Raw genomic sequence first — 9,827 nt, forward strand, 5'->3', positions numbered from 1 at the left:
TTCCAATTTCGGGTCTTCCAGTGAAAACCGGGGACATTTCCGGGGACAGATCCAGCCGGGACAGGTAGCCAAAAATAGGACTGTCCCCGGAAACCGGGACGTCTGGTCACCCTACGTTACAGGTACAGCACAGGCCGGGCGCCCCCTGGTGGTTTGCGCCCTTAGCATTTGCCTATACTGCCTAAGCCACAGGCCGGCCCTGGTTTGTGCACACCACCATATGGTTACATTTTGTTTTGAACCTCAGTGTTTGCATCAAGAATGCACCTATAAGTACCAGTGTCTGCTAGAGCGCGTCTTTACTAATTTAAGTATTATATAAACTATTCCAATGTTCAAAGCCGTTTTCGAAGCAGGTCAGGAATTTTACAACCCAGAGTAAACTCTTGAATATTGATGTATTTATCAAGGTGTGCTGTAAATGTTTGTATAAACTCCTACCTCTAATGCATTCTTTTTCATGGGAACAATTATAAGGGTTGCTTTGTTTTCACACTAATGTTAAATGTTAAAAGATTGATGTGAATACAATAAGTCTTTTGCTGTAAATGTATAGTTATTATGTACATGATACAACGTTCCTACCATTACTGCATTCCTTTTCATATTTTGCAACATCTTAGCAGAGCCACAAACTTTTATTTTATTTTTTTAGATTTCAACACTGTAATGACATCCACCCACTTAAGTGTGTGGATGGCTTAACGTGTAGAAATCAAGCCAAACTAGTTTTTTGGTGATTAAAAACAATACTTCACTGCCAAAAAGTTGAAATTCTTATGCCAAAGCTTAATCAGGAAAAAGTAGATTAACAGACCTTGGACTTTGTGGCGTTGAATAATAAGTTCACAAAAACTGTTTTGGTATGCAACCTGTAATGCAGAGCAGCAGTCGGCCCCTTCTAACTCAAGACAGACATGGTATTCAAGTCCCTTTCTGCAATGCTTTCAGATAGTATGTGATTTCGAAGTATTTTTCTTGCCACCAAAAGGAGGGACAAAATGGCAACATTTTGGACTGTTCAAGAACAGAGTCTATGAAGAAGATCAAGCTTCTGGATGTAGAGTTCCTAATGGCTTAAGGTTGATGCCAACGGATTTATTAATCCGTGAAGGACACCAAGGTTCTGGTCTGATAGGGGGCTAGTGATTCCTGTCACCACCAATCCATCCTCTGGGTCAGGATTGTAGCCGTGATCCTGGAATAGATGCTCCAGTAGCGGGAAAAAAAGTAAAGTGAAATTAGACTAATGACCTCTGCTCAGACACGCCGAAGCCAGAAATCAAGGGTTAGCCTTCAGTAGGGTTGGATATTGATTGGGTTTTATCCAATATCGGTGCCAATATCTGGTTCTCAAACCGGTACTTAAAAAACAAAACCACACACATTTTGTCAAAAAACAATACCCTTTCATTTCCAGAGCCAAGCTGAACACAGCTCATGTTGCCGCTAACCTATAACCTTTAGCTAACCTATCTGTTGCATCCCTGTGTGTTAGGTGTTAGGTACCTGTGTGAAACGTATGATATTTTACATTAAGCGGAAAGTCAGCGGCCACTGATTGGTAGTATAGGACATAGCACATCTTGTTAACTAAATACTGTTTTTTAAAACAACGTTTAGTCGACACTCACACTTTTTGTCTATTATCCTTATGCTGTGGATATCTATCCAACCATGCATGAATTGGTGTAATGTGAGATATGCTTGCGTGACGCTACATTTTAATTTTAATTGAATTGTCATGCTCTCTTCAGCTTCAGTATTGCTATGGCTCTCTCCGCCTGCTTACCAACACTGAGTGCAACAGATTCTGATGATTGCTGTAAGGCATTCTGAAAAAAAAGTGAAGTCAAGTCTAAGCTTTCCTATCTAAAAAAAGGCCTAAAAATGCCCAAGAAAACATAAAAATAAGAAAAACAATCTTCAAATGCATGGGATATCACATGTTACAGGAACAATCTTTATTGATCAAGAAGGGTTCCAACACCTGACACTTGTCTCTTCAGACTAACCCAGTTCATTTAATATACGCCTGCATGAAAACACATAATGCAAAAATCACTGCAACTCACTCTTTCTAGGGATATTACCATCCATTGACCTTTCCAATAATGAGTCAGTAAACCTGGTTACAAATCACAATAAAAGATCCTTCAGTATCAAAAGTAAAAATGCTAAATCGTACAGAAATATAGGTAGAACAAGAACGGCTGAGGCCCAGCTAACTCAATTACAACACTGCAACATTTCACATCCAATAATAAATAATAATGATAATATAAGCTAGCTAAGAATTACTATGGTGTGTCGTGACATTTAAAAACCAAGCTAACAATGAAATACAAAGAGTTCAAGGGTTTGAGAGTTGTTATTGTTGTCAAAACTATCATATTTAGTTGTACATGCAGTTTGTGAATTATGTACTGATTTTATAAAGTTGCTTTTACTTGTGGGGACAAGCAGTGACAGCATATTTACTGCCACTGCTGATAGTTCAGGAGATAAGGGATCTGTCACCTGGACACTAGTCTCTATCGACAACGTTTCATCTCCAGGATCACACCCATCCTGCCGGAAATTCTGCATGATGTGCCCCATTTTAGCCATGATGTCCATCACCTTCTTTCTTTGTGTTGAATCTGTCCAATCTGAGTTTATGTTGCACAACTAAAACAACTTTGGAACGTACACGTTCCACCAAAACAAGTTTCTTCCTGAGGCTATTTTGCAGAGGCACCGTTACTTTATCCGGCGCTTAGCACCGCCCATGACAATTGTGATTGGTTGAAAGAAATACCAATAAACCAGAGCATGTTTTCCTCCCATTCCAGGATGCTGTGTAGACTAGCCAGACCTTCCTGTGCAGCACTGTGGAGGAAGGTCTGGCAATCCAACACTACCTGGACACAGGTCACACAGAACATCATGCAGCAGCCTTTAGAAACAAGGTGCGCACCAAAATCAACACTCGCCTGTCAGGTTAATAGCTGTACAGAGAGGAGAGGGTGGAGGTGGGCGACAGAAGCAGTGTGTTTCTGGTTAGACATGATGGCATGTGATGCCTCTATCCACAGGTAAAGGAGGGGACGGACAGAAGGATGGGAGGGGGGATGGGAGGGATCAGAAAGCCTGGCAAACACAGCCGGGAGATGTCAGAGCACTTTGTGGCATCCCTGACAGGCAGACTGTACCCATCACACACAAACACGCGCACAAACACACACACCTACACACACCTACACACCTTCATGGGTGATCTGAAAAGGTCTTGGCAGCTCAGGCCTGGTGTGTGCAGGCAAGTGTCTACAAAGGTATATGTCAGTGTGTGTGTGTGTGTGTGTGCGTGTGTGTGCGTGCGTGTGTGTGTTTGTGCGTGTGCCTCTTCTTGCTGAAGTGTAGCCTCCATCTGCCTGGCCACTGTGCAGACAGCGATGCTGCGGATGAAAAGGGAAATGTGAAGTGACAGTCTCCTTCTGACAAATGGATCTATGGTCAGAGTGCAGTCATACACTATCTGAAATATCACAGGTACATTTTTTGTGCTATAAATGACAAACGGCCTCGTGGCAGGAGTCTGCGATCCTCAACATGACGTTTGTGCGCCGCTTCACAATGTTTCGTTTGTTCTCAGCGTCCACACAGTAATATCAGTCTCTCTTTATGTCATCTGTAAGGTTCTGCAGTCAACAGCAGCGCACAAGCTAGAAGCTAAAAGGGTATGTATGTGTGTGTGTTTGTGTGTATATGGACACACGTACCTCCAATTGTTGGCTGACATTGGTCAACAGTTAGCACTCATGCATGTTTTATCCACTGAAAAAATAAATCTATATATGTGGCATGTTTTCTAATCTCATATGTAAAGCAGCAACTGGTGTTCTTTCTAATGAAAAAACTGTGCGAGGAGCCAAACTGCTGTGTGAACAAGCGGTAAAACTCACCCTGCACATACTTCAGCTTTGTACATGAATGATTGCGTTGAGTTTCGAACGTAGTGTTAAGTTATTTAATTAAAGTAATGAAAGGAATGAAAAAAACATCACTTTTCATTTTATCCTGGTAACAATGAACCCTTCTTTAACCAAGTACAGCTAAGTCTAAGAAATTAGCAATGTGGCCTTTTATTAACAAACTAACCCTTAAAATTGGAATTTTAGAAGAATTTCCACCTAGTTTAACAGTGTTGTCCTTCCTTTTGTGAAATATTTTCTCAATCACTGTTGCAAACCTGAATTAACATACCAATGAATAAACGTTGTGACTCCTAAAAATGCGTTTTCACAGCAGCTGAGAGCAGTTTCACCTGGGATTGTTGATTCCAAAAAGGTGAGAGTTTGGCTCATTATCTAAAGGGTGCAGCTGTGGAACAAGTGGAAATTCAGACTCTGAAAAAGAGTAGCTTTTGTTTATTAAACTACTACAGACATACTGACATTGGTGGATTAATTCCTTGTTTTAAAACATGTATGAAACAAGATTTACATAATCACTGAGATGTTAGGAATGTGAACATATTGCCCTTTGGCGTTTGTTATTGACGCAAAAAGTCTCCTTTCGGGTCATACTGTATATAGTCGGGCTTGGTCAGGACTCTTCGTGTCACTTTTTTGGCGCTCTGGGTCTGGACGCAGGTTTAGCTGACATGTGGCACAAGAAAAGGACAGTTAGGTTTAGGAATAGATGGCGGGTGGGGTTGCAAAATGTAGGTTTCAGTGACAATAACGGGACATGAACCCCCGTCTCCTGGCTGAAAGTTCTGTGTTGTTTGACCCATCCACTCCCCCATCCACAATCCTCAAGGATTTTCTGTCTTTCAGACTACTCTCTACCATCGTCTCTCTGAATACTACGTGATTTTACAGCGCAGCTGTCGAGCTGCCGCTCTGCAGAGTGCATTCCATACACTGAAGGGCGTTTTTTCCGTTGGAAAAAATTGACACTGATAGCCACTGACCAAGCTTCAGTGTTTTACAAGTTGGGAGTGAGAGGCATATTTTGTTTCCTCCCTTGAAAGGATCTGCACATCCCCATGAGCAGACCTCATATTGTTTCTTAAGTTGGAAATGGCTGCTGTAATTGCAACACAAAAGATTAAAAAAACAGGCCATTATTTTCCAATTGCCACTTACTACTGTTTTTCCCTTAACAGTCAACAGTCATGTCAAGCAACTAGGGTGGTAGTGGAACAGCAAGTTTGACACATGCCTATGGTTTTGTAGATCCGGGTTTGATTCCCAACCGATCCCAACCATCAACCAATGTGGCCCTGAGTAAGACACTTAACCCAAAGTTGCTCCAGTGGTGTTATGATATGTGTTCTATAAGTGATGTCAGTGTTCTCTGATATATAGCAAGTCTAAGTGGCTTTTGATAAAAGCGTCAGCTGAATGACATGTAATGTAAAAGCATGGGAACTACTGTTGAGATTTGCACTTAGGAGGCAGAATAAAATGCCTATTTACAACTACAACAAGGGATTCATCAGGTGGTCACTCTCTTTTAAGCTCTGTTTTGGTCTCCACCATTTCCTGAGAAAAATATCTGTTTCTTTAAGCTAACCAGGTAGTGTGCAACGGTTTAATTAGTTCTTTCTTTCAGTAAACAAGGTTGATGAGTTGATGTTGAGTTTGCGGGCCTGAAATCCAAAACAATACGCAACAAGGCAAAAAGCTACAAAGAATAATTACTAGTTAGGTTTCTCAGGAATCGTGATGCATTTTTGTTTAGGATACTTTTCTGCATGTTTTACCTTAATTAGACTAGATTGCCTAGAGAAGAGCTGTCATAAAAGGATTGGAGAGAGATGTGGGATGACATGACAAATAAATTATTAGGAATTGAATGGTTTGGCATTATGAAAACAGATGCTTAGCATAACGTTTTGGTGTTTCTGCCAACAATCTCAGCGTGACACCAAGACTCACTGAGTCAATCCCAACCAAAAATGGTTTCATGGTTTTCATGGTACATGTTAAATGCCCACTGCCGCCGTTCTGTCAGCTACTTCCAGGATTGCTCCAGTGCTGCTGGAAATTATTTTGGATGTCACTCTGAGGGACCTGATGTCCTTTACCTTCCTCTTTCTTTGTGTTGCTGTTCTAAACTCTGGTGGTGCTCCTCAGATCTCTCCAGGGTAAATCCAGACAGCTAGCTAGACTACCCGTCCAATCTGAGTTTTTTGTTGCACAACATAAACAACTTTTGAGCATGTTCCACCAAAGCAAGTTCCTTCCTTAGACTATTTTGTAGAGGCACGGTTGCTCCGTCCGGCACTAAGCACCACCCAAGACGATTGTGATTGGTTAAAAGAAATGGCTTAAACCAGTGCATGTTCTTCTCCCTTTGCAGAATACTGTGTGGACTGTGTGGACTAGCCAGACCTTCCTCCACAGGAAGGTCTGGCAATGCGAGACTAGTCACAAGACCACAAGCTGTGCAGTGTGAACAATAAAGGGAACTGGCGACTTAAAAAGTCTTGTAGTTGGAACTAAGCTTATTTTGGTTGAAATTCATATTTCTTCAAGCCCTTCAAGATCTCTCTCAGACAGTGTTTTACATAGCAGTGACTGACAGATTTACTGTGCTTTTTTAGAAAGCACAGCTGTCAAACTTCACCAGCCTTTCAAAACAGTAAAAACAAAACCCTGCAGCTCTACAAAGATGGCTGTCTGTGGGGACACAGACAATCGAGTGCACATATTTACAGAAAGGCCGGGAAAGCTGAGTAAAATGGTCATTGTTCACATTGAAACACTTCTACAGTACTGCGAGGTGGATATGCAAGTGCAAATTATCCATGACTTATTTCTACATTTCATAGCAATTCCCTGTCCACTTGAGAAAACAACAACAACCGTTGTGTTTCTAAGCTTACATTAATTAGGGTGGCTCCTAACTCAGCTCTATCATATAGTAATTAGGTTAGTGTAAGCTCCATGCCCATTCCAAGGGTACAACTCATTTAACCACCAGGAAAGGCATGCCCTCTGCTTTTCTGTGCAGACAAAGTGAGTGGGTTTAAAGCGGCCTGGGCGTGCTTATTCCCCATGTTGAACACATGCACATGAAAATGAAAAGCAGGAGATCATGGGATTTTTCTCTGGGTTGGGTTAACGCCTATACGTCCCTAGTCAAGTGCCATGGAAATCCCGTTGGGACTGAGCACATAGCTCCATTCACTGTGGCCTAATCAAGTGGTATCTAAGCTCCAATCCTCTTATGCCGCTTGACTGGACCACACTTCTCTAAGACTGGATTGTAGTTGCTGGCTGGGACTCCAGAGAGAGATGGGATTGAGGAGAAAGAGTAAGTGGGCCTGCCTTTGTTTGCCTCACTCTTAAACTTTGCCCCCCAACATGTCCATGCATGTGTGCATTGTCAACACGCTGAGGAATTACGCATCTGCTGCTGCTTTTTTCATGACTCGATCAACACAGCAAAGCAAGCGCAGGCTGGAAATAAATCCAAAAGAATCCCCGTCTTTCTATAAATCTGAATGCCTCATCTTTCTGTCCTGTTATTACCTTTGTGTTAGGTACAAAGGTTGTCCCTGCTTCCTTGATAAGGTCTTTTCACGTAGAAAGCCTTGACCCTGAAAAGCACAAATACAGAAGTGCACGCCTCCAGAATAACCTCAAGGACCAAGCCACTTCAGCGAGAACAAACCAGCTCATTTCATGGTTATTTATTGTGTGAAAATCCAGACCTTTCACTTTTTGAGAGGCAACAGAAAGGCACTGTGTGGAGTTCAGGGCTCCCTGTTCATAAAAGATGATAAAAAAGACAAAACTCAGGTCAGTGCTTGGACGAATTGAAGGAGGTAATTAGCGGTCCTATGGATAGGAGCTATGGATCCCATGTTGTGTCCAGATGTCCGGGCGAGCGCTCGGGCTGTTAGCTCACTGGTCCATGAGACTTGATCCATAGATGGAAGACAATAACCCCAGCCCTAATTAGCTCCACCAGTCAAGTGTCCCTAATTGGATTTTGGGCCTGCTTCTTCTTGGGACACTGTGCATCCAACACAGAGCAGCAACTGTTGTGGGTGCACAAAGGGAAACTCTCAGAAACACAGACAATTACTCATCATAACCATTTTGATTTTTCAAATCATTACACTTAAATAGTTGAGTATCCTGGCAGGTATTGAAAATACTCAAAGGACAAAATCACAGAGGCTGCTCAAACAATAATAACGTTCTTTATTAGTCCCCTTGTGGAATTTATTTTCATTATGTTGTTATTTTTCTTGATTGGCACATACTGATGTATCAAATGGGGGGAGATGCCCAAATGGTGGGTTGCTGCACCAAAGCTCTACAAGCAATTAGGAGTTCTGCTCAAGGCCCCAGTACGATTGTGATTGGTTAAAATAAATGGCTTAAACCAGTGCATGTTCTTCTCCATTTGCAGAATACTGTGTGGACTGTGTGGACTATAGTACTGTGGTCCCGGTACATCTTGAACTTGAACTGGCCACCCTCCGCTTCCCAAACCAAATCCCTACAGACTGCGCTACTGCTGACTTTATTTTCTCTTTTGTCACTGCAAAGCAGATCCGTATCACATCATTCTGCCATGACATACTGGAGAGGCTTGTTTGGCACGCATGCCAAGCCTTTTCTTTGCCTTCAGAAAACAACAGGCGTTTCACTGAGCCACAATACACATAAAAGGAAACAGCTTGCACAAAATACTTAAATCATTGTATTGCATTGCATGCTCTATTCATCATTTGTTTGAATGCAGCAAGGTCAACAACCGAACCGTGTATCTTTTCTATGGACTACAAGAACATTTGGATAATGAAGTGTGAATGGACAGTAGTTAAGAGTAAGGAGGCTGGGGGTGTGGCCTTGACCAACTGTCACTTTACTCGTTTGAAAGCCATGATGTCTCTCTCTAATGGCTGGGCCAAATTATCTGGATGGGCAAAGCAGAGAAAGGGGAGGTGATCTTGCTCATAGATCCACCTAATAAGGGGCCAGATTCCAGATCGGCCCATCTGAGCTTTCATTTTCTCAAAGGCAGAGCAGGATACCCAGAGCTTGGTTTTCACCTATCACCATTTCTGGCCACTGGGGGACCTTAGGCAGGCTGGGGGAACTCATATTAATGTTTACCTCATGAAGTGATATTTTCATGTCATGTGATCTTTAACAGTAAGAAGCTCACCTGGTAGAGTGTGCAACATTTATCAAAGCCTTACCTTGCCTTAATACCAAATGTGCAAATCCTGCGCCAATGTGGTTATGTTTTTGGTTCAGTGTGTTTGTCTGTCGTAAGATGGGTTATGGATGGATTAAAGAAAAAATACTGGCCTGATTTTCTTGAGACTTGGTGGAAGGGTGTAGCATATGATAAGAAAGAACCAGTTACATTTAGATACACACCTTTTTCACATTTGTTAACATTGTGAGATAAGGTGTTTGACTTGCATTCGTGTAGTGGCAGAATACTCAGAAAAATGAGTTCCACGACTGGGAGCAATTCACATTAACATTGTGAGGTAGGGCATGTCTGGGCGGAGGTCCACACTCTTTGAGTGCCTTTCTAGTTTTACAATTTTAAAAGTGTAATCCTGGTAATGATAATCATTTTTATTAAATGTATTGTTAATCTGATTAACAGTATACAATTACCTTTTTGTATCCTAGTTACGTAACGGCATTCTATGTATTTCGTTGCTTGCCAGTGTGTGCGTGTGTTCAGTGAAAGTTATTGTAAAAACTACGCAAACAAATGGAGCTGAATATTTGTTAGTGTTGATGTAGCCTAAATAGTCTAAAGCAGGGGTCTTCAACGTTTTCCAGGCCAAGGACCCC

The 9,827-nt window shown here is 41.9% G+C and overlaps 2 long non-coding RNA genes across 2 annotated transcripts in view; one reads left to right on the top strand and one right to left on the bottom strand.

The window, feature by feature from the left end:
- LOC116669868 (uncharacterized) overlaps positions 1-9,827 on the bottom strand; it is an 827,043-nt gene that overhangs the window by 397,296 nt on the left and 419,920 nt on the right. The gene's annotated exons all lie outside the window — the stretch shown is intronic.
- LOC116669863 (uncharacterized) lies at positions 5,202-6,322 on the top strand. The gene is made up of 3 exons (XR_004326888.1): positions 5,202-5,213; positions 5,303-5,304; positions 6,210-6,322. It is a non-coding gene; the product is annotated as an uncharacterized LOC116669863 (long non-coding RNA).

This window comes from Etheostoma spectabile, chromosome 20, assembly GCF_008692095.1.
Source record: "Etheostoma spectabile isolate EspeVRDwgs_2016 chromosome 20, UIUC_Espe_1.0, whole genome shotgun sequence".
In the NCBI taxonomy this organism is placed as follows: Eukaryota; Metazoa; Chordata; class Actinopteri; order Perciformes; family Percidae; genus Etheostoma; species Etheostoma spectabile.